This window comes from Amia ocellicauda, unplaced genomic scaffold, assembly GCF_036373705.1.
Source record: "Amia ocellicauda isolate fAmiCal2 unplaced genomic scaffold, fAmiCal2.hap1 HAP1_SCAFFOLD_32, whole genome shotgun sequence".
Lineage (NCBI taxonomy): Eukaryota > Metazoa > Chordata > Actinopteri > Amiiformes > Amiidae > Amia > Amia ocellicauda.
Window position 1 is genome coordinate 851,199 of NW_027102887.1, and position 22,217 is coordinate 873,415.

Below are 22,217 nucleotides of genomic sequence, written 5' to 3' on the forward strand. Positions count from 1 at the left end.
CTTGAGGACCTTTGAGATGATCCTCACACCCGTCTTGTTGAGGTGGACGTGGTCATACAGGTGATGTGGCTGGATGTCTCAGTGGTGTGCCAGGTGGACGTTGGGGAGGAGGGCACATCTTCGGGACACTTCTGCGTTGATGGCCTGGATGATGTGCAGGGGCACGTCTGTGCGGGGCAGCAGTGTGGAGATGGAAATTTTGGCAGTTGGGAATTCCTCTGTGGCTTTCGTTGCTACCTGTCTCAGGGCTGAGGCCACATCGCCCCTGCGGGCACTCAGGTCGTTAGTGCCGGTGTGGATGAGGATGTGTTTGACTTGGCAAAGCCTCCTCTTGGAGAGCAGCTCCAGGGCTCTCTGTGCTGTGGAGCACCAAAGCTTTTTCACTTTTCGCCCAGGGAAGAGGCGCCTCTCAACCAGGAACTTCCCATTGGATTCGCTCAGAATGACCACCTCTGCGTTGACCTGCCACTCCGGGTTTGCGTCGGGAGTGGTGGGGGCAGCGGGTGTGTTTTGGGGGAGTGGCGTTTCAGGGGGTTGTGTATTAGTGGCAGGTCTGGTGATAGTGGGTGTGTCAGGAGTGGTGGGGAGTGTGGGTGGATCAGTGGGTGCGTCAGGGGTTGGAGGTGTTGTGGGGTCAGTGCAGTGCAGTCTCTGTGCTCCAGTGATGTGTAGCTCCTCTCTTAGCTCCTCCAGCTGGCTCTGCAGGCTCCTTAGCTGGCTGTGCTGGGGTGTCCTGGTCAGCTCCTCCCTTGCTCTGCGCAGCTCCGTCCTCAGGGTTTGGCTCTGCTCCTCCAGGTCTCTCACTGCTGCTCTCAGCTCATGGATCTCAGCCTTGTGCTGCATCTTTAGTCTGTGCATCTCATCCCGGAGCTGATCGCACAAGGAGGTCTGGGCCAGGGTGCTCAAGGTCTGCTCCCTGAACTCCGCAAACTCCAGCTCCAGCACTGATAGGCATTCCTTTAGTGTTTTAATGTTGCTGGAGAGTTTTGGGGAGACAGGGGGGCAGTCTGTGGGAGATGGGGCACTGTCTGGCTCCGTGTGGCTGGGGGCAGACTGCAGGGTGGCCGGCTCTGGCTCTTGTTTCTCTACCTCAGTCTGCTGCTTTGAGGTGTGGAAGCCGAGAGCTAATTGGTCCAGGCTGCTCTCGCTGCCCTGCACCATGATGGTCCCGTTGTGGTATACATTAAAAGTGAGCATCACACTGTCTGTGTCTTTCTCTACCAGCACTGAGATCTGCCTGCCTCTGCTAATGCCCCTCTTGTTGTTATTGGGGTATGTCTGGCACAGGGTTTTGTGAAAGGCGGTGTAGAACAGTAGATTGTTCTTGACCCTGTTTTCTCCTTTACCGGTGTAGTCTAGGATGAGGGTCTCAGGAGATGCTCTCATCACAGCTTGTTTGTAGTCCTTCTTAGCCTGTGCAGAGCGAATGTCTTCAGGGTATCAGATTTAAAAAGGCAGCTCTGCAGTCAGACTGCTGTTCGATAGATTTCTATCAGTCTCAGTGGCAGTTGGGCTCTCTCCTACTGTCACTCTATTCAAATCGGAGCTCTGCATTTTCATTGGCTGAGTCAACTACTGAGAATGCTTATTTATTTTATTAATACATATTTTTTTGTTTAATTATTTGTCTCTTACCTCCAATTCTTGTCTTCAGCTTTTCTTTTCTGACTTTTCTTCCTGAACTGTCTCTCTGCTTTCTTCTTTTTGTGTTTCTCTTAAAATTATTATTTTTTGAATACTTTTTCTTCTGAATTTCTATTCCATGTCTTCTGTGTATGTTTATAGTGCTATATATTCATTTGTAAATCACAAATTAAATCCGCTTATGTATAAAAACAAATGTTTTTTAGGAGCTCATATTCCTCTCAATCTCTCTCTCTCTCTCTCTCAATTCATTTCATTTGTATTGTCAAAGCAATTGGACATACATAAACATACATACATATACACTCACCTAAAGGATTATTAGGAACACCTGTTCAATTTCTCATTAATGCAATTATCTAATCAACCAATCACATGGCAGTTGCTTCAATGCATTTAGGGGTGTGGTCCTGGTCAAGACAATCTCCTGAACTCCAAACTGAATGTCTGAATGGGAATGAAAGGTGATTTAAGCAATTTTGAGCGTGGCATGGTTGTTGGTGCCAGACGGGCCGGTCTGAGTATTTCACAATCTGCTCAGTTACTGGGATTTTCACGCACAACCATTTCTAGGGTTTACAAAGAATGGTGTGAAAAGGGAAAAACATCCAGTATGCGGCAGTCCTGTGGGCGAAAATGCCTTGTTGATGCTAGAGGTCAGAGGAGAATGGGCCGACTGATTCAAGCTGATAGAAGAGCAACTTTGACTGAAATAACCACTCGCTACAACCGAGGTATGCAGCAAAGCATTTGTGAAGCCACAACACGTACAACCTTGAGGCGGATGGGCTACAACAGCAGAAGACCCCACCGGGTACCACTCATCTCCACTACAAATAGGAAAAAGAGGTGAGACATTCAGATGGTAGAGTCAGAATTTGGCGTAAACAGAATGAGAACATGGATCCATCATGTCTTGTTACCACTGTGCAGGCTGGTGGTGGTGGTGTAATGGTGTGGGGGATGTCTTCTTGGCACACTTTAGGCCCCTTAGTGCCAATTGGGCATCGTTTAAATGCTACGGCCTACCTGAGCATTGTTTCTGACCATGTCCATCCCTTTTTGACCACCATGTACCCATCCTCTGATGGCTACTTCCAGCAGGATAATGCACCATGTCACAAAGGTCGAATCATTTCAAATTGGTTTCTTGAACATGACAATGAGTTCACTGTACTAAACTGGCCCCCACAGTCACCAGATCTCAACCCAATAGAGCATCTTTGGGATGTGGTGGAACGGGAGCTTCGTGCCCTGGATGTGCATCCCACAAATCTCCATCAACTGCAAGATGCTATCCTATCAATATGGGCCAACATTTCTAAAGAATGCTTTCAGCACCTTGTTGAATCAATGCCATGTAGAATTAAAGCAGTTCTGAAGGCGAAAGAGGGTCAAACACAGTATTAGTATGGTGTTCCTAATAATCCTTTAGGTGAGTTCATCGTAGCTCTTAATACTCTCTTTCTGTCTGGAGGAGATATAATTGAAGTATTGTACACGTACCCGGCTACTTTCAACACCCATTGCTGCACTGATATTTTTCCCTCCATTTTTCTTTATCCATTTTTTTTTTGCTGGAAGTTCCGTCAATACCCGTCAGCCTTTAAGAGACATCATGCAGCCAGGCCTCTTGGCTTGCGGCCACACCGTCCTGAACGCGCCCAATCTCATCAGATCTCGGAAGCTAAACGGGGCAAGGGTTCGTCAGTACTTGGATGGGTGACCTCCTGGAGATATCAGGTGCTGCAAGTTATTTCGTCTCCTGGGTAACTTTATCGTAGCTCTAAATACTCTCTTTCTGTCTGGAGGAGATATAATTGAAGAATTGTACACATACCCGGCTACTTTCAACACCCTTTGCTGCACTGATATTTTTCCCTCCATTTTTCTTTTTTCTTTTTTATTTTGCTGGAAGTTCCGTCAATAACCTCCAGCCTTTAAGAGACATCATGCAGCCAGGCCTCTCGGCTTGAGGCCACACCGGCCTGAACGCGCCCGATCTCGTCAGATCTCGGAAGCTAAACGGGGCAGGGCCTGGTCAGTACTTTGATGGGAGACCTCCTGGAAATACCAGGTGCTGCTAGCTTTTTCGTCTCCTGGGTAACTTCATCGTAGCTCTTAATACTCTCTTTCAGTCTGCAGGAGATATAATTGAAGAATTGTACATGTACCCGGCTACTTTCAACACCCTTTGCTGCACTGATATTTTTCCATCCATTTTTCTTTTTTTTTTTTTGCTGGAAGTTCCGTCAATACCCGCCAACCTTTAAGAGACATCATGCAGCCAGGCCTCTCGGCTTGCGGACACAAAGTCCTGAACGCGCCCGATCTCGTCAGATCTCGGAAACTAAACGGGGCAGGGCCTGGTCAGTACTTCGATGGGAGATCTCCTGGAAATACCAGGTGCTGCCAGCTTTTTACGTCTCCTGGGGAACTTCATCGTAGCTCTTAATACTCTCTTTCTGTCTGGAGAAGACATAATTGAAGAATTGTACACGTACCCGGCTACTTTCAACACCCTTTCCTGCACTGATATTTTTCCCTCCATTTTTCTATATATTTTTTTTTTTTTTTGCTGGAAATTCCGTCAATACCCGCCAGCCTTTAAGAGACATCATGCAGCCAGGCATCTCGGCTTGCGGCCACACCATCCTGAACGCGCCCGATCTCGTCAGATCTCGGAAGCTAAACGGGGCAGGACCTGGTCAGTACATGAATGTGAGACCTCCTGGAAATACCTGGTGCTGCAAGCTTTTACGTCTCCTGGGTAACTTTATCGTAGCTCTTAATTCTCTCTATCTGTCTGGAGGAGATATAATTGAAGTATTGTACACGTACCCAGCTACTGTCAACACCATTTGCTGCACTGATATTTTTCCATCCATTTTTCTTTTTTTTTTTTTTTTTTGCTGGAAGTTCCGTCAATACCCGCCAACCTTTAAGAGACATCATGCAGCCAGGCCTCTTGGCTTGCGGCCACACCGTCCTGAATGCGCCCGATCTCGTCAGATCTCGGAAGCTAAATGGGGCAGGGCCTGGTCAGTACTTGGATGGGAGACCTCCTAGAAATACCAGGTGCTGCAAGCTTTTTACGTCTCCTGGGTAACTTCATCGTAGCTCTTAATACTCTCTTTCTGTCTCCAGGAGATATAATTGAAGAATTGTACACGTACCCGGCTACTTTCAACACCCTTTGCTGCACTGGTATATTTCCCTCTATTTTTCTTTTTTTTTTTTGGTGGCAGTTCCGTCAATACCCGCCAGCCTTTAAGAGACATCATGCAGCCAGGCCTCTTGGCTTGCGACCACACCGTCCTGAACGCGCCCGATCTCGTCAGATCTCGGAAGCTAACGGGGCAGGGCCTGGTCAGTACTTGGATGGGTGACCTCCTGGAAATACCAGGTGCTGCAAGCTTTTTACGTCTCCTGGGTAACTTCATCATAGCTCTTAATACTCTCTTTCAGTCTGTAGGAGATATTATTGAAGAATTGTACACGTACCCGGCTACTTTCAAAACCCTTTGCTGCACTGATATTTTTCCCTCCATTTTTCTTTTTTCTTTTTTTTTTTGCTTGAAGTTCCGTCAATACCCGCCAGCCTTAAAGAGACATCATGCAGCCGGGCCTTTCGGCTTGTGGCCACACCGTCCTGAACGCGCATGATATTGTCAGATCTCGGAAGCTAAACGGGCAGGACCTGGTCAGTACTTGAATGTGAGACCTCCTGGAAATACCTAGTGCTGCAAGCTTTTACGTCTCCTGGGTAACTTTATCGTAGCTCTCAATACTCTCTCTCTGTCTGGAGGAGATATAATTGAAGTATTGTACATGTATCCAGCTACTGTCAACACCCTTTGCTGCACTGATATTTTTCCATCCATTTTTCTTTTTTCTTTTTTTCTTTTTTTTTTTTGCTGGAAGTTCCGTCAATACCCGCCAACCTTTAAGAGACATCATGCAGCCAGGCCTTTCGGCTTGTGGCCACACCGTCCTGATTGCGCCCGATCTCGTAAGATTTTGGCAGCTAAACGGGGCAGGACCTGGTCAGTACTTGGATGGGAGACCTCCTGGAAATACCTGGTGCTGCAAGATTTTACGTCTCCTGGGTAACTTTATCGTAGCTCTTAGTTCTTTCTTTCTGTCTGGAGGAGATATAATTGAAGAATTGTACACGTACCCAGCTACTGTCAACACCCTTTGCTGCACTGATATTTTTCCATCCATTTTTCTTTTTTTTTTTTTTTTTTTTTTTTTTTGCTGGAAGTTCTGTCAATACCCGCCAACCTTTAAGAGACATCATGCAGCCAGGCCTTTCGGCTTGTGGCCACACCGTCCTGAATGCGCCCGATCTCGTCAGATCTCGGAAGCTAAACGGGGCAGGGCCTGGTCAGTACTTGGATGGGAGACCTCCTAGAAATACCAGGTGCTGCAAGCTTTTACGTCTCCTGGGTAACTTTATCGTAGCTCTCAATACTCTCTCTCTGTCTGGAGGAGATATAATTGAAGTATTGTACACGTATCCAGCTACTGTCAACACCCTTTGCTGCACTGATATTTTTCCATCCATTTTTCTTTTTTCTTTTTTTCTTTTTTTTTTTTGCTGGAAGTTCCGTCAATACCCGCCAACCTTTAAGAGACATCATGCAGCCAGGCCTTTCGGCTTGTGGCCACACCGTCCTGAATGCGCCCGATCTCGTAAGATCTCGGAAGCTAAACGGGGCAGGACCTGGTCAGTACTTGAATGGGAGACCTCCTGGAAATACCTGGTGCTGCAAGATTTTACGTCTCCTGGGTAACTTTATCGTAGCTTTTAGTTCTTTCTTTCTGTCTGGAGGAGATATAATTGAAGAATTGTACACGTACCCAGCTACTGTCAACACCCTTTGCTGCACTGATATTTTTCCATCCATTTTTCTTTTTTTTTTTTTTTTTTTTTTTTTTGCTGGAAGTTCTGTCAATACCCGCCAACCTTTAAGAGACATCATGCAGCCAGGCCTTTCGGCTTGTGGCCACACCGTCCTGAATGCGCCCGATCTCGTCAGATCTCGGAAGCTAAACGGGGCAGGGCCTGGTCAGTACTTGGATGGGAGACCTCCTAGAAATACCAGGTGCTGCAAGCTTTTTACGTCTCCTGGGTAACTTCATCGTAGCTCTTAATACTCTCTTTCTGTCTCCAGGAGATATAATTGAAGAATTGTACACGTACCCGGCTACTTTCAACACCCTTTCCTGCACTGATATTTTTCCCTCCAGTTTTCTATTTTTTTTTTTTTTTTTTTTGCTGGAAATTCCGTCAATACCCGCCAGCCTTTAAGAGACATCATGCAGCCAGGCATCTCGGCTTGCGGCCACACCATCCTGAACTCGCCCGATCTCGTCAGATCTTGGAAGCTAAAAGGGGCAGGACCTGGTCAGTACATGAATGTGAGACCTCCTGGAAATACCTGGTGCTGCAAGCTTTTACGTCTCCTGGGTAACTTTATCGTAGCTCTTAATACTCTCTATCTGTCTGGAGGAGATATATTTGAAGAATTGTACACGTACCCGGCTACTTTCAACACCCTTTCCTGCACTGATATTTTTCCATCCATTTTTCTTTTTTTTTTTTTTTTTTGCTGGAAATTCCGTCAATACACGCCAGCCTTTAAGAGACATCATGCAGCCAGACATCTCGGCTTGCGGCCACACCGTCCTGAACGCGCCCGATCTCGTCAGATCTCGGAAGCTAAACGGGGCAGGACCTGGTCAGTACTTGAATGTGAGACCTCCTGGAAATACCTGGTGCTGCAAGCTTTTACGTCTCCTGGGTAACTTTATCGTAGCTCTTAATACTCTCTATCTGTCTGGAGGAGATATAATTGAAGAATTGTACACGTACCCGGCTACCTTCAACACGCTTTGCTGCACTGATATTTTTCCCTCCATTTTTCTTTTTTCTTTTGTTTCTTGCTGGAAGTTCCATCAATACCCTCCAGCCTTTAAGAGACATCATGCAGCCAGGCCTCTTGGCTTGAGGCCACACCGTCCTGAAGACGCAAGATCTCGTCAGATCTCGGAAGAAAAACTGGGCAGGGCCTGGTCAGTAATTGGATGGTTGACCTCCTGGAAATACCAGGTGCTGAAAGCTTTTTACATCTCCTGGGTAACTTCAGCGTAGCTCTTAATACTCTCATTCAGTCTGGAGGAGATATAATTGAAGAATTGTACATGTACCCGGCTACTTTCAACACCCTGTCCTGCACTGATATTTTTCCCTCCATTTTTCTATTTATTTATTTTTTATTTTTTGCTGGAAGTTCCGTCAATACCCGCCAGCCTTTAAGAGACATCATGCAGCCCGGCTTTTTGGCTTGTGGCCACACCGTCCTGAACACGCCCGATTTCGTCAGATCTCGGAAGCTAAACGGGGCAGGGACTCGTCAGTACTTGGATGGGAGACCTCCTGGAAATACCTGGTACTGCAAGCTTTTTACGTCTACTGGGAAACTTCATCGTAGCTCTTAATACTCCCTATCTGTCTGGAGGAGATATAATTGAAGTATTGTACACGTACCCGGCTACTTTCAACAGCCTTTGCTGCACTGATATTTTTCCCTCCATTTTCCATTTTTTTTTTTTTTTTTTTTTGCTGGAAGTTCGTCAATACCCGCCAGCCTTTAAGAGACATCATGCAGCCAGGCCTCTTGGCTTGCGGCCACACCGTCCTGAACGCGCCCGATCTCATCAGATCTCGGAAGCTAACGGGGCAGGGCCTGGTCAGTACTTGGATGGGTGACCTCCTGGAAATACCAGGTGCTGCAAGCTTTTTACGTCTCCTGGGTAACTTCATCGTAGCTCTTAATACTCTCTTTCTGTCTCCAGGAGATATAATTGAAGAATTGTACACGTACCCGGCTACTTTCAACACCCTTTGCTGCACTGGTATATTTTCCTCTATTTTTCTTTTTTTTTTTTGCTGGCAGTTCCGTCAATACCCGCCAGCCTTTAAGAGACATCATGCAGCCAGGCATCTCGGCTTGCGGCCACACCATCTTGAACGCGCCCGATCTCGTCAGATCTCGGAAGCTAAACGGGGCAGGACCTGGTCAGTACATGAAAGTGAGACCTCCTGGAAATACCTAGTTCTGCAAGCTTTTACGTCTCCTGGGTAACTTTATCGTAGCTCTTAATACTCTCTCTCTGTCTGTAGGAGATATAATTGAAGTATTGTACACGTACCCAGCTACTGTCAACACCATTTGCTGCACTGATATTTTTCCATCCATTTTTCTTTTTTTTTTTTTTTTTTTGCTGGAAGTTCCGTCAATACCCGCCAACCTTTAAGAGACATCATGCAGCCAGGCCTTTCGGCTTGTGGCCACACCGTCCTGAATGCGCCCGATCTCGTTACATCTCGGAAGCTAAACGGGGCAGGGCCTGGTCAGTACTTGGATGGGAGACCTCCTGGAAATACCAGGTGCTGCAAGCTTTTTACGTCTCCTGGGTAACTTCATCGTAGCTCTTAATACTCTCTTTCTGTCTCCAGGAGATATAATTGAAGAATTGTACACGTACCCGGCTACTTTCAACACCCTTTGCTGCACTGGTATATTTCCCTCTATTTTTCTTTTTTTTTTTGCTGGCAGTTCCGTCAATACCCGCCAGCCTTTAAGAGACATCGTGCAGCCAGGAATCTCGGCTTGCGGCCACACCGTCCTGAACGCGCCCGATCTCATCAGATCTCGGAAGCTAAGCGGGGCAGGGCCTGGTCAGTACTTGGATGGGAGACCTCCTGGAAATACCTGGTGCTGCAAGCTTTTTACGTCTCCTGGGAAACTTCATCGTAGCTCTTAATACTCTCTATCTGTCTGGAGGAGATATAATTGAAGTATTGTACACGTACCCGGCTACTTTCAACAGCCTTTGCTGCACTGATATTTTTCCCTCCATTTTCCATTTTTTTTTTTTTTTTTTTTTGCTGGAAGTTCCATCAATACCCGCCAGCCTTTAAGAGACATCATGCAGCCAGGCCTCTTGGCTTGCGGCCACACCGTCCTGAACGCGCCCGATCTCGTCAGATCTCGGAAGCTAACGGGGCAGGGCCTGGTCAGTACTTGGATGGGTGACCTCCTGGAAATACCAGGTGCTGCAAGCTTTTTACGTCTCCTGGGTAACTTCATCATAGCTCTTAATACTCTCTTTCAGTCTGTAGGAGATATTATTGAAGAATTGTACACGTACCCGGCTACTTTCAAAACCCTTTGCTGCACTGATATTTTTCCCTCCATTTTTCTTTTTTCTTTTTTTTTTTGCTTGAAGTTCCGTCAATACCCGCCAGCCTTAAAGAGACATCATGCAGCCGGGCCTCTTGGCTTTCGGCCACACCGTCCTGAACGCGCATGATATTGTCAGATCTCGGAAGCTAAACGGGCAGGACCTGGTCAGTACTTGAATGTGAGACCTCCTGGAAATACCAGGTGCTGCAAGCTTTTACGTCTCCTGGGTAACTTTATCGTAGCTCTTAATACTCTCTTTCAGTCTGCAGGAGATATAATTGAAGAATTGTACACGTACCCGGCTACTTTCAACACCCTTTCCTGCACTGATATTTTTCCCTCCATTTTTCTATTTTTTTTTTTTTTTTTTTTTGCTGGAAGTTCCGTCAATACCCGCCAACCTTTAAGAGACATCATGCAGCCAGGCCTTTCGGCTTGTGGCCACACCGTCCTGAATGCGCCCGATCTCGTCAGATCTCGGAAGCTAAACGGGGCAGGGCCTGGTCAGTACTTGGATGGGAGACCTCCTAGAAATACCAGGTGCTACAAGCTTTTTACGTCTCCTGGGTAACTTCATCGTAGCTCTTAATACTCTCTATCTGTCTGGAGGAGATATAATTGAAGTATTGTACACGTACCCAGCTACTGTCAACACTATTTGCTGCACTGATATTTTTCCATCCATTTTTCTTTTTTTTTTTTTTTTTTTGCTGGCAGTTCCGTCAATACCCGCCAGCCTTTAAGAGACATCATGCAGCCAGGCATCTCAGCTTGCGGCCACACCATCCTGAACGCGCCCGATCTCGTCAGATCTCGGAAGCTAAACGGGGCAGGACCTGGTCAGTACATGAAAGTGAGACCTCCTGGAAATACCTAGTGCTGCAAGCTTTTACGTCTCCTGGGTAACTTTATCGTAGCTCTTAATACTCTCTCTCTGTCTGGAGGAGATATAATTGAAGTATTGTACACGTATCCAGCTACTGTCAACACCCTTTGCTGCACTGATATTTTTCCATTTATTTTTCTTTTTTCTTTTTTTAATTTTTTTTTTTGCTGGAAGTTCCGTCAATACCCGCCAACCTTTAAGAGACATCATGCAGCCAGGCCTTTCGGCTTGTGGCCACTCCGTCCTGAACGCGCCCGATCTCATCAGATCTCGGAAGCTAAACGGGGCAGGGCCTGGTCAGTACTTGGATGGGAGACCTCCTAGAAATACCAGGTGCTACAAGCTTTTTACGTCTCCTGGGTAACTTCATCGTAGCTCTTAATACTCTCTATCTGTCTGGAGGAGATATAATTGAAGTATTGTACACGTACCCAGCTACTGTCAACACTATTTGCTGCACTGATATTTTTCCATCCATTTTTCTTTTTTTTTTTTTTTTTTTGCTGGCAGTTCCGTCAATACCCGCCAGCCTTTAAGAGACATCATGCAGCCAGGCATCTCAGCTTGCGGCCACACCATCCTGAACGCGCCCGATCTCGTCAGATCTCGGAAGCTAAACGGGGCAGGACCTGGTCAGTACATGAAAGTGAGACCTCCTGGAAATACCTAGTGCTGCAAGCTTTTACGTCTCCTGGGTAACTTTATCGTAGCTCTTAATACTCTCTCTCTGTCTGGAGGAGATATAATTGAAGTATTGTACACGTATCCAGCTACTGTCAACACCCTTTGCTGCACTGATATTTTTCCATTTATTTTTCTTTTTTCTTTTTTTAATTTTTTTTTTTGCTGGAAGTTCCGTCAATACCCGCCAACCTTTAAGAGACATCATGCAGCCAGGCCTTTCGGCTTGTGGCCACTCCGTCCTGAACGCGCCCGATCTCATCAGATCTCGGAAGCTAAACGGGGCAGGGCCTGGTCAGTACTTTGATGGGAGACCTCCTGGAAATACCAGGTCCTGCAAGCTTTTTACGTCTCCTGGGTAACTTCATCGTAGCTCTTAATACTCTCTTTCTGTCTCCAGGAGATATAATTGAAGAATTGTACACGTACTCGGCTACTTTCAACACCCTTTCCTGCACTGATATTTTTCCCTCCATTTTTCTTTTTTTTTTTTTTTGCTGGAAATTCCGTCAATACCCGCCAGCCTTTAAGAGACATCATGCAGCCAGACATCTCGGCTTGCGGCCACACCGTCCTGAACGCGCCCGATCTCGTCAGATCTCGGAAGCTAAACGGGGCAGGACCTGGTCAGTACATGAATGTGAGACCTCCTGGAAATACCTCGTGCTGCAAGCTTTTACGTCTCCTGGGTAACTTTATCGTAGCTCTTAATGCTCTCTATCTGTCTGGAGGAGATATAATTGAAGTATTGTACACGTACCCAGCTACTGTCAACACCCTTTGCTGCACTGATATTTTTCCATCCATTTTTCTTTTTTCTTTTTTTATTTTTTTTTTTTGCTGGAAGTTCCGTCAATACCCGCCAGCCTTAAAGAGACATCATGCAGCCAGGCCTTTCGGCTTGTGGCCACACCGTCCTGAATGCGCCCGATCTCGTCAGATCTCGCAAGCTAAACGAGACAGGGCCTGGTCTGTACTTGGATGGGAGACCTCCTAGAAATACCAGGTGCTGCAAGCTTTTTACGTCTCCTGGGTAACTTCATCGTAGCTCTTAATACTCTCATTCTGTCTCCAGGAGATATAATTGAAGAATTGTACACGTACCCGGCTACTTTCAACACCCTTTGCTGCACTGGTATATTTCCCTCTATTTTTCTTTTTTTATATTTTTTTTTTGCTGGAAGTTCCGTCAATACCCGCCAGCCTTAAAGAGACATCATGCAGCCAGGCATCTCGGCTTGCGGCCACACCATCCTGAACGCGCCCGATCTCGTGAGATCTCGGAAGCTAAACGGGGCAGGACCTGGTCAGTACATGAATGTGAGACCTCCTGGAAATACCTAGTGCTGCAAGCTTTTACGTCTCCTGGGTAACTTTATCGTAGCTCTTAATACTCTCTCTCTATCTGGAGGAGATATAATTGAAGTATTGTATACGTATCCAGTTACTGTCAACACCCTTTGCTGCACTGATATTTTTCCATCCATTTTTCTTTTTTTATATATTTTTTTTGCTGGAAGTTCCGTCAATACCCGCCAACCTTTAAGAGACATCATGCAGCCAGGCATCTCGGCTTGCGGCCACACCATCCTGAACTCGCCCGATCTTGTCAGATCTTGGAAGCTAAACGGGGCAGGACCTGGTCAGTACATGAATGTGAGACCTCCTGGAAATACCTGGTGCTGCAAGCTTTTACGTCTCCTGGGTAACTTCATCGTAGCTCTTAATACTCTCTATCTGTCTGGAGGAGATATAATTGAAGTATTGTACACGTACCCAGCTACTGTAAACACCCTTTGCTGCACTGATATTTTTCCATCCATTTTTCTTTTTTTTTTTTTTTTTGCTGGAAGTTCCGTCAATACCCGCCAACCTTTAAGAGACATCATGCAGCCAGGCCTCTTGGCTTGCGGCCACACCGTCCTGAATGCGCCCAATCTCGTCAGATTTCGGAAGCTAAACGGGGCAGGGCCTGGTCAGTACTTGGATGGGAGACCTCCTAGAAATACCAGGTGCTGCAAGCCTTTTACGTCTCCTGGGTAACTTCATTGTAGCTCTTAATACTCTCTTTCTGTCTCCAGGAGATATAATTGAAGAATTGTACACGTACCCGGCTACTTTCAACACCCTTTCCTGCACTGATATTTTTCCCTCCATTTTTCTATTTTTTTTTTTTTTTTTTTTGCTGGAAATTCCGTCAATACCCGCCAGCCTTTAAGAGACATCATGCAGCCAGACATCTCGGCTTGTGGCCACACCGTCCTGAACGCGCCCGATCTCGTCAGATCTCGGAAGCTAAACGGGGCAGGACCTGGTCAGTACTTGAATGTGAGACCTCCTGGAAATACCTGGTGCTGCAAGCTTTTACGTCTCCTGGGTAACTTTATCGTAGCTCTTAATACTCTCTATCTGTCTGGAGGAGATATAATTGAAGAATTGTACACGTACCCGGCTACTTTCAACACCCTTTCCTGCACTGATATTTTTCCCTCCATTTTTCTATTTTTTTTTTTTTTTTCTTTTGCTGGAAGTTCCGTCAATACCCGCCAACCTTTAAGAGACATCATGCAGCCAGGCCTTTCGGCTTGTGGCCACACCGTCCTGAATGCGCCCGATCTCGTCAGATCTCGGAAGCTGAACGGGGCAGGGTCTGGTCAGTACTTGGATGGGAGACCTCCTAGAAATACCAGTGCTGCAAGCTTTTTACGTCTCCTGGGTAACTTCATCGTAGCTCTTAATACTCTCTTTCTGTCTCCAGGAGATATAATTGAAGAATTGTACACGTACCCGGCTACTTTCAACACCCTTTGCTGCACTGGTATATTTCCCTGTATTTTTCTTTTTTTTTTTGCTGGCAGTTCCGTCAATACCCGCCAGCCTTTAAGAGACATCATGTAGCCAGGCATCTCGGCTTGCGGCCACACCATCCTGAACGCGGCCGATCTCGTCAGATCTCGGAAGCTAAACGGGGCAGGACCTGGTCAGTACATGAATGTGAGACCTCCTGGAAATACCTAGTGCTGCAAGCTTTTACGTCTCCTGGGTAACTTTATTGTAGCTCTTAATACTCTCTCTCTGTCTGGAGGAGATATAATTGAAGTATTGTACACGTATCCAGCTACTGTCAACACCCTTTGCTGCACTGATATTTTTCCATCCATTTTTCTTTTTTCTTTTTTTCTTTTTATTTTTTGCTGGAAGTTCCGTCAATACCCGCCAACCTTTAAGAGACATCATGCAGCCAGGCCTTTCGGCTTGTGGCCACACCGTCCTGAATGCGCCCGATCTCGTCAGATCTCGGAAGCTAAACGGGGCAGGGCCTGGTCAGTACTTGGATGGTAGACCTCCTAGAAATACCAGGTGCTGTAAGCTTTTACGTGTCCTGGGTAACTTTATCGTAGCTCTTAATTCTCTCTTTCTGTCTGCAGGAGATTTAATTGAAGAATTGTACACGTACCCAGCTACTGTCAACACCCTTTGCTGCACTGATATTTTTCCATCCATTTTTCTTTTTTTTTTTTTTGCTGGAAGTTCCGTCAATACCCGCCAACCTTTAAGAGACATCATGCAGCCAGGTCTTTCGGCTTGTGGCCACACCGTCCTGAATGCGCCCAATCTCGTCAGATCTCGGAAGCTAAACGGGGCAGGGCCTGGTCAGTACTTGGATGGGAGACCTCCTAGAAATACCAGGTGCTGCAAGCCTTTTACGTCTCCTGGGTAACTTCATCGTAGCTCTTAATACTCTCTTTCTGTCTCCAGGAGATATAATTGAAGAATTGTACACGTACTAGGCTACTTTCAACACCCTTTGCTGCACTGATATTTTTCCCTCCATTTTTCATTTTATTTTATTTTTTTGCTGGAAGTTCCGTCAATATCCGCCAGCCTTTAAGAGACATCATGCAGCCAGGCCTCTTGGCTTGTAGTCACACCGTCCTGAATGCGCCCGATCATATCAGATTTCGGAAGCTAAACGGGGCAGGGCCTGGTCAGTACATGGATGTGTGACCTCCTGGAAATACCAGGTGCTGCAAGCTTTTTACGTCTCCTGGGTAACTGCATCGTAGCTCTTAATTCTCTTTTTCTGTCTGGAGGAGATATAATTGAAGAATTGTACACGTACCCGGCTACTTTCAACACCCTTTGCTGCACTGATATTTTTCCCTCTATTTTTCTTTTTTTTTTTTGCTGGAAATTCCGTCAATACCCGCCATCCTTTAAGAGACATCATGCAGCCAGGCATCTCGGCTTGCGGCCACACCATACTGAACGCGCCCGATCTCGTCAGATCTCGGAAGCTAAACGGGGCAGGACCTGGTTAGTACATGAATGTGAGACCGCCTGGAAATACCTAGTGCTGCAAGCTTTTACGTCTCCTGGGTAACTTTATCGTAGCTCTTAATACTCTCTATCTGTCTGGAGGAGATATAATTGAAGAATTGTACATGTACCCGGCTACTTTCAACACCCTTTGCTGCACTGATATTTTTCCCTCCCTTTTTCTATTTTTTTTTTTTTTATTTGCTGGAAGTTCCGTCAATACCCGCCAGCCTTTAAGAGACATCATGCAGCCAGGCCTCTCGGCTTGCGGCCACACCGTCCTGAATGCGCCCGATCTCGTCAGATCTCGGAAGCTAAACGGGGCAGGGCCTGGTCAGTACTTGGATGGGTGACCTCCTGGAAATACCAGGTGCTGCAAGCTTTTTACTTCTCCTGGGTAACTTTATCGTAGCTCTTAATACTCTCTTTCTGTCTGGAGGAGATATAATTGAAGAATTGTACACGTACCCGGCTACTTTCAACACCCTTTCCTGCACTGATATTTTTCCCTCCATTTTTCTATTTTTTTTTTTTTTTTTATGCTGGAAATTCCGTCAATACCCGCCAGCCTTTAAGAGACATCATGCAGCCAGGCGTCTCGGCTTGTGGCCACACCGTCCTGAACGCGCCCGATCTCGTCAGATCTCAGAAACTAAACGGGGCAGGACCTGGTCAGTACTTGGATGGGAGACCTCCTGGAAGTACCAGGTGCTGCAAGCTTTTTACGTCACCTGGGGAACTTCGTCGTAGCTTTTAATACTCTCTTTCTGTCTGGAGGAGATTTAATTGAAGAATTGTACACGTACCCGGCTACTTTCAACACCCTTTACTGCACAGATATTTTTCCCTCCATTTTTTTTTTTTCTTTTTTTTTTTTGCTGGAAGTTCCGTCAATACCCTCCAGCCTTTAAGAGACATCATGCAGCCAGGCTGCTTGGCTTGCGGCCACACCGTCCTGAACGCGGTCGATCTCTTCAGATCTCGGAAGCTAAACGGTGCAGGGCCTCGTCAGTACTTGGATGGGTGACCTCCTGGAAATACCAGGTGCTGCAAGCTTTTTCGTCTCCTGGGTAACTTCATCGTAGCTTTTAATACTCTATTTCTGTCTGGAGGAGATATAATTGAAGAATTGTACACGTACCCGGCTACTTTCAACACCCTTTGCTGCACTGATATTTTTCCCGCCATTTTTCTTTTTATTTTTTATTTTTTCTGGAAGTTCCATCAATATCCGCCAGCCTTTAAGAGACATCATGCAACCAGGCATCTCGGCTTGTGGACACACAGACCTGAACGCGCCCGATCTCATCAGATCTCGGAAACGAAACGGGGCAGGACCTGGTCAGTACTTGAATGTGAGACCTCCTAGAAAAACCTGGTGCTACAAGCTTTTACATCTCCTGGGTAACTTCATCGTAGCTCTTTATACTCTCTTTCTGTCTGGAGGAGATATAATTGAAGTATTGTACACGTACCCGGCTACTTTTAACACCCTTTGCTGCACTGATATTTTTCCCTCCATTTTTCTTTTTTCATTTTTTTTTGCTGGAAGTTCTGTCAATATCCTCCAACCATTTAGAGACATCATGCAGCCAGGCCTCTTGGCTTGCGGCCACACCGTCCTGAACGCGCCCGATCTCGTCAGACCTTGGAAACTAAACGGGCCAAGGCCTGGTTAGTACTTGGATGGGTGACCTCCTGGAAATACCAGGTGATGCAAGCTTTTTACGTATCCTGTGTAACTTCATCGTAGCTCTTAATACTCTCTTTCAGTCTGGAGGAGATATAATTGAAGAATTGTACACGTACCCAGCTACTTTCAATACCCTTTGCTGCACTGATATTTTTCCCTCCGTTTTTCTTTTTTTTTTTTTTTTTGCTGGAAGTTCCATCAATACCCTCCAGCCTTTAAGAGACATCATACAGCCAGGCCTCTTGGCTTGCAACCACACCGTCCTGAACGCGCCCCATCTCGTCAGATCTCGGAAGCTAAACGGGGCAGGGCCTGGTCATTACTTGAATGTGGGACCTCCTGGAAATACCTGGTTCTGCAAGCTTTTTACGTCTCCTGGGTAACTATATCGTAGCTCTTAATACTCTCTTTCTGTCTGGAGGAGATATAATTGAAGTATTGTACACGTACCTGGCTACTTTCAACATCCTTTGCTGCACTGATATTTTTCCCTTCGTTTTTCTTTTTTTTTTTTTTTGCTGGAAGTTCCGTCAATACCCGCCAACCATTAAGAGACATCATGCAACCAGGCCTCTCGGCTTGTGTCCACACCGTCCTGAACGCGCTCGATCTCGTCAGATCGCGTAAGCTGAACGGGGCAGGTCCTGGTCAGTACTTGGATGGGTGACCTCCTGGAAATACCAGGTGCTACAAGCTTTATACGTCTCTTGGGTAACTTCATCGTAGCTCGTAATACTCTCTTTCTGTCTGGAGGAGATATAATTGAAGTATTGTACACGTACCCGGCTACTTTTAACACCCTTTGCTGCACTGATATTTTTCCCTCCATTTTTCTTTTTTCATTTTTTTTTGCTGGAAGTTCTGTCAATATCCTCCAGCCATTTAGAGACATCATGCAGCCAGGCCTCTTGGCTTGCGGCCACACCGTCCTGAACGCGCCCGATCTCGTCAGACCTTGGAAACTAAACGGGCCAGGGCCTGGTTAGTACTTGGATGGGTGACCTCCTGGAAATACCAGGTGATGCAAGCTTTTTACGTATCCTGTGTAACTTCATCGTAGCTCTTAATACTCTCTTTCAGTCTGGAGGAGATATAATTGAAGAATTGTACACGTACCCGGCTACTTTCAACACCCTTTGCTGCACTGATATTTTTCCCTCCGTTTTTCTTTTTTTTTTTTTTTTTGCTGGAAGTTCCATCAATACCCTCCAGCCTTTAAGAGACATCATACAGCCAGGCCTCTTGGCTTGCAACCACACCGTCCTGAACGCGCCCCATCTCGTCAGATCTCGGAAGCTAAACGGGGCAGGGCCTGGTCATTACTTGAATGTGGGACCTCCTGGAAATACCTGGTTCTGCAAGCTTTTTACGTCTCCTGGGTAACTATATCGTAGCTCTTAATACTCTCTTTCTGTCTGGAGGAGATATTATTGAAGTATTGTACACGTACCTGGCTACTTTCAACATCCTTTGCTGCACTGATATTTTTCCCTCCGTTTTTCTTTTTTTTTTTTTTTGCTGGAAGTTCCGTCAATACCCGCCAACCATTAAGAGACATCATGCAACCAGGCCTCTCGGCTTGTGTCCACACCGTCCTGAACGCGCTCGATCTCGTCAGATCGCGTAAGCTGAACGGGGCAGGTCCTGGTCAGTACTTGGATGGGTGACCTCCTGGAAATACCAGGTGCTGCAAGCTTTATACGTCTCTTGGGTAACTTCATCGTAGCTCGTAATACTCTCTTTCAGTCTGGAGGAGATATAATTGAAGAATTGTACACATACCCGGCTACTTTCAACACCCTTTGCTGCACTGATATTTTTTCCTCCATTTTTCTTTTTTCTTTTTTTTTTTGCCGGAAGTTCCGTCAATACCCTCCAGCCTTTAAGAGACATCATGCAGCCAGGCTGCTTGGCTTGCGGCCACACCGTCCTGAACGCGGTCGATCTCATCAGATCTCGGAAGCTAAACGGTGCAGGGCCTCGTCAGTACTTGGATGGGTGACCTCCTGGAAATACCAGGTGCTGCAAGCTTTTTCGTCTCCTGGGTAACTTCATCGTAGCTTTTAATACTCTATTTCTGTCTGGAGGAGATATAATTGAAGAATTGTACACGTACCCGGCTACTTTCAACACCCTTTGCTGCACTGATATTTTTCCCGCCATTTTTCTTTTTCTTTTTTATTTTTTCTGGAAGTTCCATCAATATCCGCCAGCCTTTAAGAGACATCATGCAACCAGGCATCTCGGCTTGCGGACACACAGACCTGAACGCGCCCGATCTCGTCAGATCTCGGAAACGAAACGGGGCAGGACCTGGTCAGTACTTGGATGGGAGATCTCCTGGAAATACCAGGTGCTGCCAGCTTTTTACGTCTGCTGGGTAACTTTATCGTAGCTCTTAATACTCTCTTTCAGTCTGGAGGAGATATAATTGAAATATTGTACACGTACCCGGTTACTTTCAACACCCTTTGCTGCACTGATATTTTTCCCTCCATTTTTCTTTTTTCTTCATTATTTTGCTGGAAGTTCCGTCAATATCCTCCAGCCTTTAAGAGACATCATGTAGCCAGGCCTCTTGGCATGCGGACACATTGTCCTGAATGCGCCCGATCTCATCAGATCTCGGAAGCTAAACGGGGCAGGACCTGGTCAGTACTTGAATGTGAGACCTCCTAGAAAAACCTGGTGCTGCAAGCTTTTTACGTCTCCTGGGTAACTATATCGTAGCTCTTAATACTCTCTTTCTGTCTGGAGGAGATATAATTGAAGTATTGTACACGTACCTGGCTACTTTCAACATCCTTTGCTGCACTGATATTTTTCCCTCCGTTTTTCTTTTTTTTTTTTTTTGCTGGAAGTTCCGTCAATACCCGCCAACCATTAAGAGACATCATGCAGCCAGGCCTCTCGGCTTGTGTCCACACCGTCCTGAACGCGCTCGATCTCGTCAGATCGCGTAAGCTGAACGGGGCAGGTCCTGGTCAGTACTTGGATGGGTGACCTCCTGGAAATACCAGGTGCTGCAAGCTTTATACGTCTCTTGGGTAACTTCATCGTAGCTCGTAATACTCTCTTTCAGTCTGGAGGAGATATAATTGAAGTATTGTACACTTTGTCTTAGGGACAGTCTGGCTAGCAGTGACTGAGTGGTTGACAGACGACAAGCATCGGAATGTACGTGCTCTGTGATGTCATAGCAGTCAGCTGAGAGAGGCTCGTGATGTCATCGCTGAGCTGTCTGTCTGTCTGTCTGTCTGTCTCTCTCTCTCTCTTTCTCTCTCTCTCTCTCTCTCTCTCTCTTCCTCTCAATTCAATTCATTTGTATTGTCAAAGCAATTGGACATACATACATACATATATATATATATATATATATATACATACATATATACATCTATACATGCTAGAAAGTCATTACAATGTTATCTTAAAGGCTAACTAAGCAGAACATATATCATTATAGAACAGAGTTCATAGGTCAACACATGGTTTTAGGGAACAGGCACGTAGGTCATACCGTTTGACAATGTCTCCAAGGTTCTCATCGTAAATAACAAACAGAAATCAAACTATCTTCTGGGCTGACCTTCTAGCTTGACCGTATCTTTCTTAAGTATACAAGAGAGAAAAACAGGTGTAAGAAAATAATTTCTAATTTTCCTTCTACACATATATACATACATACATACATATGTAGCGTTATGTTGGGTGTATTTTGATAAGAGCATTTGGGCTCTGAGCTGAAGCACTGATCTAAAGAAGACCTCTCCCCCCCCAAAGTTATCAGATTTCCTTAGCTCATCAGCTTGGAACTGGTTTGCATCAAAGTGACAGTTTTGGGGAGGATGGCACCGAGAAGAGGCCAAATAGTTTGGAATTCTGCTATGAGATGTCTGGAGAAAGGGGCCTGTAGGTGATAAAAACTCTTTGAAGTGGATGAGAGCCGAAATCCCGACATAGAGCTACGAACCCAGGCCAACCGGCATTTCCAAAAGATGGCATGGATTGACATCAGTCATAAATAAAGCCTCCCTCCAATAGGACACTTGGGGCTGAAACCGAAATCGAATCTCAAGAACTCAGGGACCAATCACCTACTGATCTGACAGACTATAAGGAACAGCGGACAGTCTTTCTCTCTCTCTCTCTCTCACCTGAACCAGAATCTCGCTGCCACAGCTCAACCTGTAGCTCTGTTGCCAGAACCGGAATCAGAAACCAACCAAGTCTTTGCCGGCAACAGAAGAGTTAAACTGGGAGAAGGAGATTGAGCGAAGAATTATTTTAAAGGACTTTATTAAATAAATAACTTCACAGACCCACCTGATCAGTGGAGTTTTACAGCTGGACAATTGACTAAGTCGACTGAATACGAAAGTGTCAGTCACTTAAATAGCTATTTGAGTCTTAAGAAACTTGACCCTTGGAATAAACAGGGCCCTGCTTTCCTCAAAGACTTTGTCTTCAAGTAACTACGGTGGAACCCTGCTTACAAAGAAGATTTTGTGCACTACCTTGGAGCCTTCAAACCAGTGGAAAATCTGTTTGGAAAAGACTCTACATTCGCGAAACCCCAACTTCCAGGTGCATCGACTGAGTGGAAGTTCTTGGACAAAGCCGAACCGGACTGCCTTTGTTCCAAACCACACGGACCTCGTGCCGTGTGCTGTTATCTGAGCCCGAAGCCAGAGAGGCCTCTCTGCGACGAAGTTCACATAAGTTTAACAGTTTG

The 22,217-nt window shown here is 46.0% G+C and overlaps 10 non-coding genes and 39 pseudogenes across 10 annotated transcripts; all 49 read left to right on the forward strand.

Moving 5' to 3' along the window:
• Positions 1 to 3,280: 3,280 nt before the first annotated feature.
• LOC136730510 (uncharacterized) lies at positions 3,281 to 3,399 on the forward strand (annotated as a pseudogene).
• A 215-nt stretch (positions 3,400 to 3,614) lies between these two features.
• Positions 3,615 to 3,733, forward strand: LOC136730786 (uncharacterized; annotated as a pseudogene).
• Positions 3,734 to 3,943: 210 nt separating this feature from the next.
• Positions 3,944 to 4,062, forward strand: LOC136730506 (uncharacterized; annotated as a pseudogene).
• A 219-nt stretch (positions 4,063 to 4,281) lies between these two features.
• LOC136730839 (uncharacterized) lies at positions 4,282 to 4,400 on the forward strand (annotated as a pseudogene).
• A 215-nt stretch (positions 4,401 to 4,615) lies between these two features.
• Positions 4,616 to 4,734, forward strand: LOC136730572 (5S ribosomal RNA). Its single transcript, XR_010809366.1, has one exon. It is a non-coding gene; the product is annotated as a 5S ribosomal RNA (ribosomal RNA).
• A 210-nt stretch (positions 4,735 to 4,944) lies between these two features.
• LOC136730672 (uncharacterized) lies at positions 4,945 to 5,062 on the forward strand (annotated as a pseudogene).
• Positions 5,063 to 5,620: 558 nt separating this feature from the next.
• On the forward strand, positions 5,621 to 5,739 carry LOC136730983 (uncharacterized; annotated as a pseudogene).
• A 224-nt stretch (positions 5,740 to 5,963) lies between these two features.
• Positions 5,964 to 6,082, forward strand: LOC136730944 (5S ribosomal RNA). The gene has a single exon (XR_010809469.1). It is a non-coding gene; the product is annotated as a 5S ribosomal RNA (ribosomal RNA).
• Positions 6,083 to 6,306: 224 nt separating this feature from the next.
• On the forward strand, positions 6,307 to 6,425 carry LOC136730745 (uncharacterized; annotated as a pseudogene).
• A 223-nt stretch (positions 6,426 to 6,648) lies between these two features.
• On the forward strand, positions 6,649 to 6,767 carry LOC136730956 (5S ribosomal RNA). The gene has a single exon (XR_010809470.1). It is a non-coding gene; the product is annotated as a 5S ribosomal RNA (ribosomal RNA).
• Positions 6,768 to 6,987: 220 nt separating this feature from the next.
• LOC136730463 (uncharacterized) lies at positions 6,988 to 7,106 on the forward strand (annotated as a pseudogene).
• A 215-nt stretch (positions 7,107 to 7,321) lies between these two features.
• On the forward strand, positions 7,322 to 7,440 carry LOC136730723 (uncharacterized; annotated as a pseudogene).
• Positions 7,441 to 7,655: 215 nt separating this feature from the next.
• Positions 7,656 to 7,774, forward strand: LOC136730525 (uncharacterized; annotated as a pseudogene).
• Positions 7,775 to 7,995: 221 nt separating this feature from the next.
• LOC136731005 (uncharacterized) lies at positions 7,996 to 8,114 on the forward strand (annotated as a pseudogene).
• A 219-nt stretch (positions 8,115 to 8,333) lies between these two features.
• On the forward strand, positions 8,334 to 8,451 carry LOC136730535 (5S ribosomal RNA). Its single transcript, XR_010809329.1, has one exon. It is a non-coding gene; the product is annotated as a 5S ribosomal RNA (ribosomal RNA).
• A 210-nt stretch (positions 8,452 to 8,661) lies between these two features.
• On the forward strand, positions 8,662 to 8,780 carry LOC136730503 (uncharacterized; annotated as a pseudogene).
• Positions 8,781 to 8,996: 216 nt separating this feature from the next.
• Positions 8,997 to 9,115, forward strand: LOC136730736 (uncharacterized; annotated as a pseudogene).
• Positions 9,116 to 9,324: 209 nt separating this feature from the next.
• On the forward strand, positions 9,325 to 9,443 carry LOC136730657 (5S ribosomal RNA). The gene has a single exon (XR_010809441.1). It is a non-coding gene; the product is annotated as a 5S ribosomal RNA (ribosomal RNA).
• Positions 9,444 to 9,663: 220 nt separating this feature from the next.
• On the forward strand, positions 9,664 to 9,781 carry LOC136730585 (5S ribosomal RNA). The gene has a single exon (XR_010809379.1). It is a non-coding gene; the product is annotated as a 5S ribosomal RNA (ribosomal RNA).
• Positions 9,782 to 10,335: 554 nt separating this feature from the next.
• On the forward strand, positions 10,336 to 10,454 carry LOC136730462 (5S ribosomal RNA). The gene has a single exon (XR_010809319.1). It is a non-coding gene; the product is annotated as a 5S ribosomal RNA (ribosomal RNA).
• Positions 10,455 to 10,671: 217 nt separating this feature from the next.
• On the forward strand, positions 10,672 to 10,790 carry LOC136731033 (uncharacterized; annotated as a pseudogene).
• Positions 10,791 to 11,014: 224 nt separating this feature from the next.
• On the forward strand, positions 11,015 to 11,133 carry LOC136730578 (5S ribosomal RNA). The gene has a single exon (XR_010809372.1). It is a non-coding gene; the product is annotated as a 5S ribosomal RNA (ribosomal RNA).
• Positions 11,134 to 11,350: 217 nt separating this feature from the next.
• LOC136731034 (uncharacterized) lies at positions 11,351 to 11,469 on the forward strand (annotated as a pseudogene).
• A 224-nt stretch (positions 11,470 to 11,693) lies between these two features.
• On the forward strand, positions 11,694 to 11,812 carry LOC136730667 (uncharacterized; annotated as a pseudogene).
• Positions 11,813 to 12,025: 213 nt separating this feature from the next.
• On the forward strand, positions 12,026 to 12,144 carry LOC136730987 (uncharacterized; annotated as a pseudogene).
• Positions 12,145 to 12,368: 224 nt separating this feature from the next.
• On the forward strand, positions 12,369 to 12,487 carry LOC136730822 (uncharacterized; annotated as a pseudogene).
• Positions 12,488 to 12,705: 218 nt separating this feature from the next.
• Positions 12,706 to 12,824, forward strand: LOC136731022 (uncharacterized; annotated as a pseudogene).
• Positions 12,825 to 13,041: 217 nt separating this feature from the next.
• On the forward strand, positions 13,042 to 13,160 carry LOC136730458 (uncharacterized; annotated as a pseudogene).
• A 214-nt stretch (positions 13,161 to 13,374) lies between these two features.
• LOC136730735 (uncharacterized) lies at positions 13,375 to 13,493 on the forward strand (annotated as a pseudogene).
• A 220-nt stretch (positions 13,494 to 13,713) lies between these two features.
• Positions 13,714 to 13,832, forward strand: LOC136730777 (uncharacterized; annotated as a pseudogene).
• Positions 13,833 to 14,052: 220 nt separating this feature from the next.
• Positions 14,053 to 14,170, forward strand: LOC136730980 (uncharacterized; annotated as a pseudogene).
• A 209-nt stretch (positions 14,171 to 14,379) lies between these two features.
• LOC136731063 (uncharacterized) lies at positions 14,380 to 14,498 on the forward strand (annotated as a pseudogene).
• Positions 14,499 to 14,722: 224 nt separating this feature from the next.
• On the forward strand, positions 14,723 to 14,841 carry LOC136730714 (uncharacterized; annotated as a pseudogene).
• A 211-nt stretch (positions 14,842 to 15,052) lies between these two features.
• LOC136730645 (5S ribosomal RNA) lies at positions 15,053 to 15,171 on the forward strand. The gene has a single exon (XR_010809438.1). It is a non-coding gene; the product is annotated as a 5S ribosomal RNA (ribosomal RNA).
• A 216-nt stretch (positions 15,172 to 15,387) lies between these two features.
• Positions 15,388 to 15,506, forward strand: LOC136730976 (uncharacterized; annotated as a pseudogene).
• A 210-nt stretch (positions 15,507 to 15,716) lies between these two features.
• On the forward strand, positions 15,717 to 15,835 carry LOC136731018 (uncharacterized; annotated as a pseudogene).
• A 217-nt stretch (positions 15,836 to 16,052) lies between these two features.
• Positions 16,053 to 16,171, forward strand: LOC136730773 (5S ribosomal RNA). The gene has a single exon (XR_010809453.1). It is a non-coding gene; the product is annotated as a 5S ribosomal RNA (ribosomal RNA).
• Positions 16,172 to 16,390: 219 nt separating this feature from the next.
• On the forward strand, positions 16,391 to 16,509 carry LOC136730855 (uncharacterized; annotated as a pseudogene).
• A 217-nt stretch (positions 16,510 to 16,726) lies between these two features.
• On the forward strand, positions 16,727 to 16,845 carry LOC136730963 (uncharacterized; annotated as a pseudogene).
• A 548-nt stretch (positions 16,846 to 17,393) lies between these two features.
• On the forward strand, positions 17,394 to 17,512 carry LOC136730932 (uncharacterized; annotated as a pseudogene).
• A 215-nt stretch (positions 17,513 to 17,727) lies between these two features.
• LOC136730515 (uncharacterized) lies at positions 17,728 to 17,846 on the forward strand (annotated as a pseudogene).
• A 213-nt stretch (positions 17,847 to 18,059) lies between these two features.
• LOC136730453 (uncharacterized) lies at positions 18,060 to 18,178 on the forward strand (annotated as a pseudogene).
• Positions 18,179 to 18,393: 215 nt separating this feature from the next.
• Positions 18,394 to 18,512, forward strand: LOC136730810 (uncharacterized; annotated as a pseudogene).
• A 215-nt stretch (positions 18,513 to 18,727) lies between these two features.
• On the forward strand, positions 18,728 to 18,846 carry LOC136730516 (uncharacterized; annotated as a pseudogene).
• Positions 18,847 to 19,059: 213 nt separating this feature from the next.
• LOC136730448 (uncharacterized) lies at positions 19,060 to 19,178 on the forward strand (annotated as a pseudogene).
• Positions 19,179 to 19,394: 216 nt separating this feature from the next.
• Positions 19,395 to 19,513, forward strand: LOC136730900 (uncharacterized; annotated as a pseudogene).
• A 215-nt stretch (positions 19,514 to 19,728) lies between these two features.
• On the forward strand, positions 19,729 to 19,847 carry LOC136730499 (uncharacterized; annotated as a pseudogene).
• Positions 19,848 to 20,063: 216 nt separating this feature from the next.
• On the forward strand, positions 20,064 to 20,182 carry LOC136730471 (uncharacterized; annotated as a pseudogene).
• A 213-nt stretch (positions 20,183 to 20,395) lies between these two features.
• Positions 20,396 to 20,514, forward strand: LOC136730449 (uncharacterized; annotated as a pseudogene).
• The last annotated feature ends 1,703 nt before the right edge of the window (positions 20,515 to 22,217 follow it).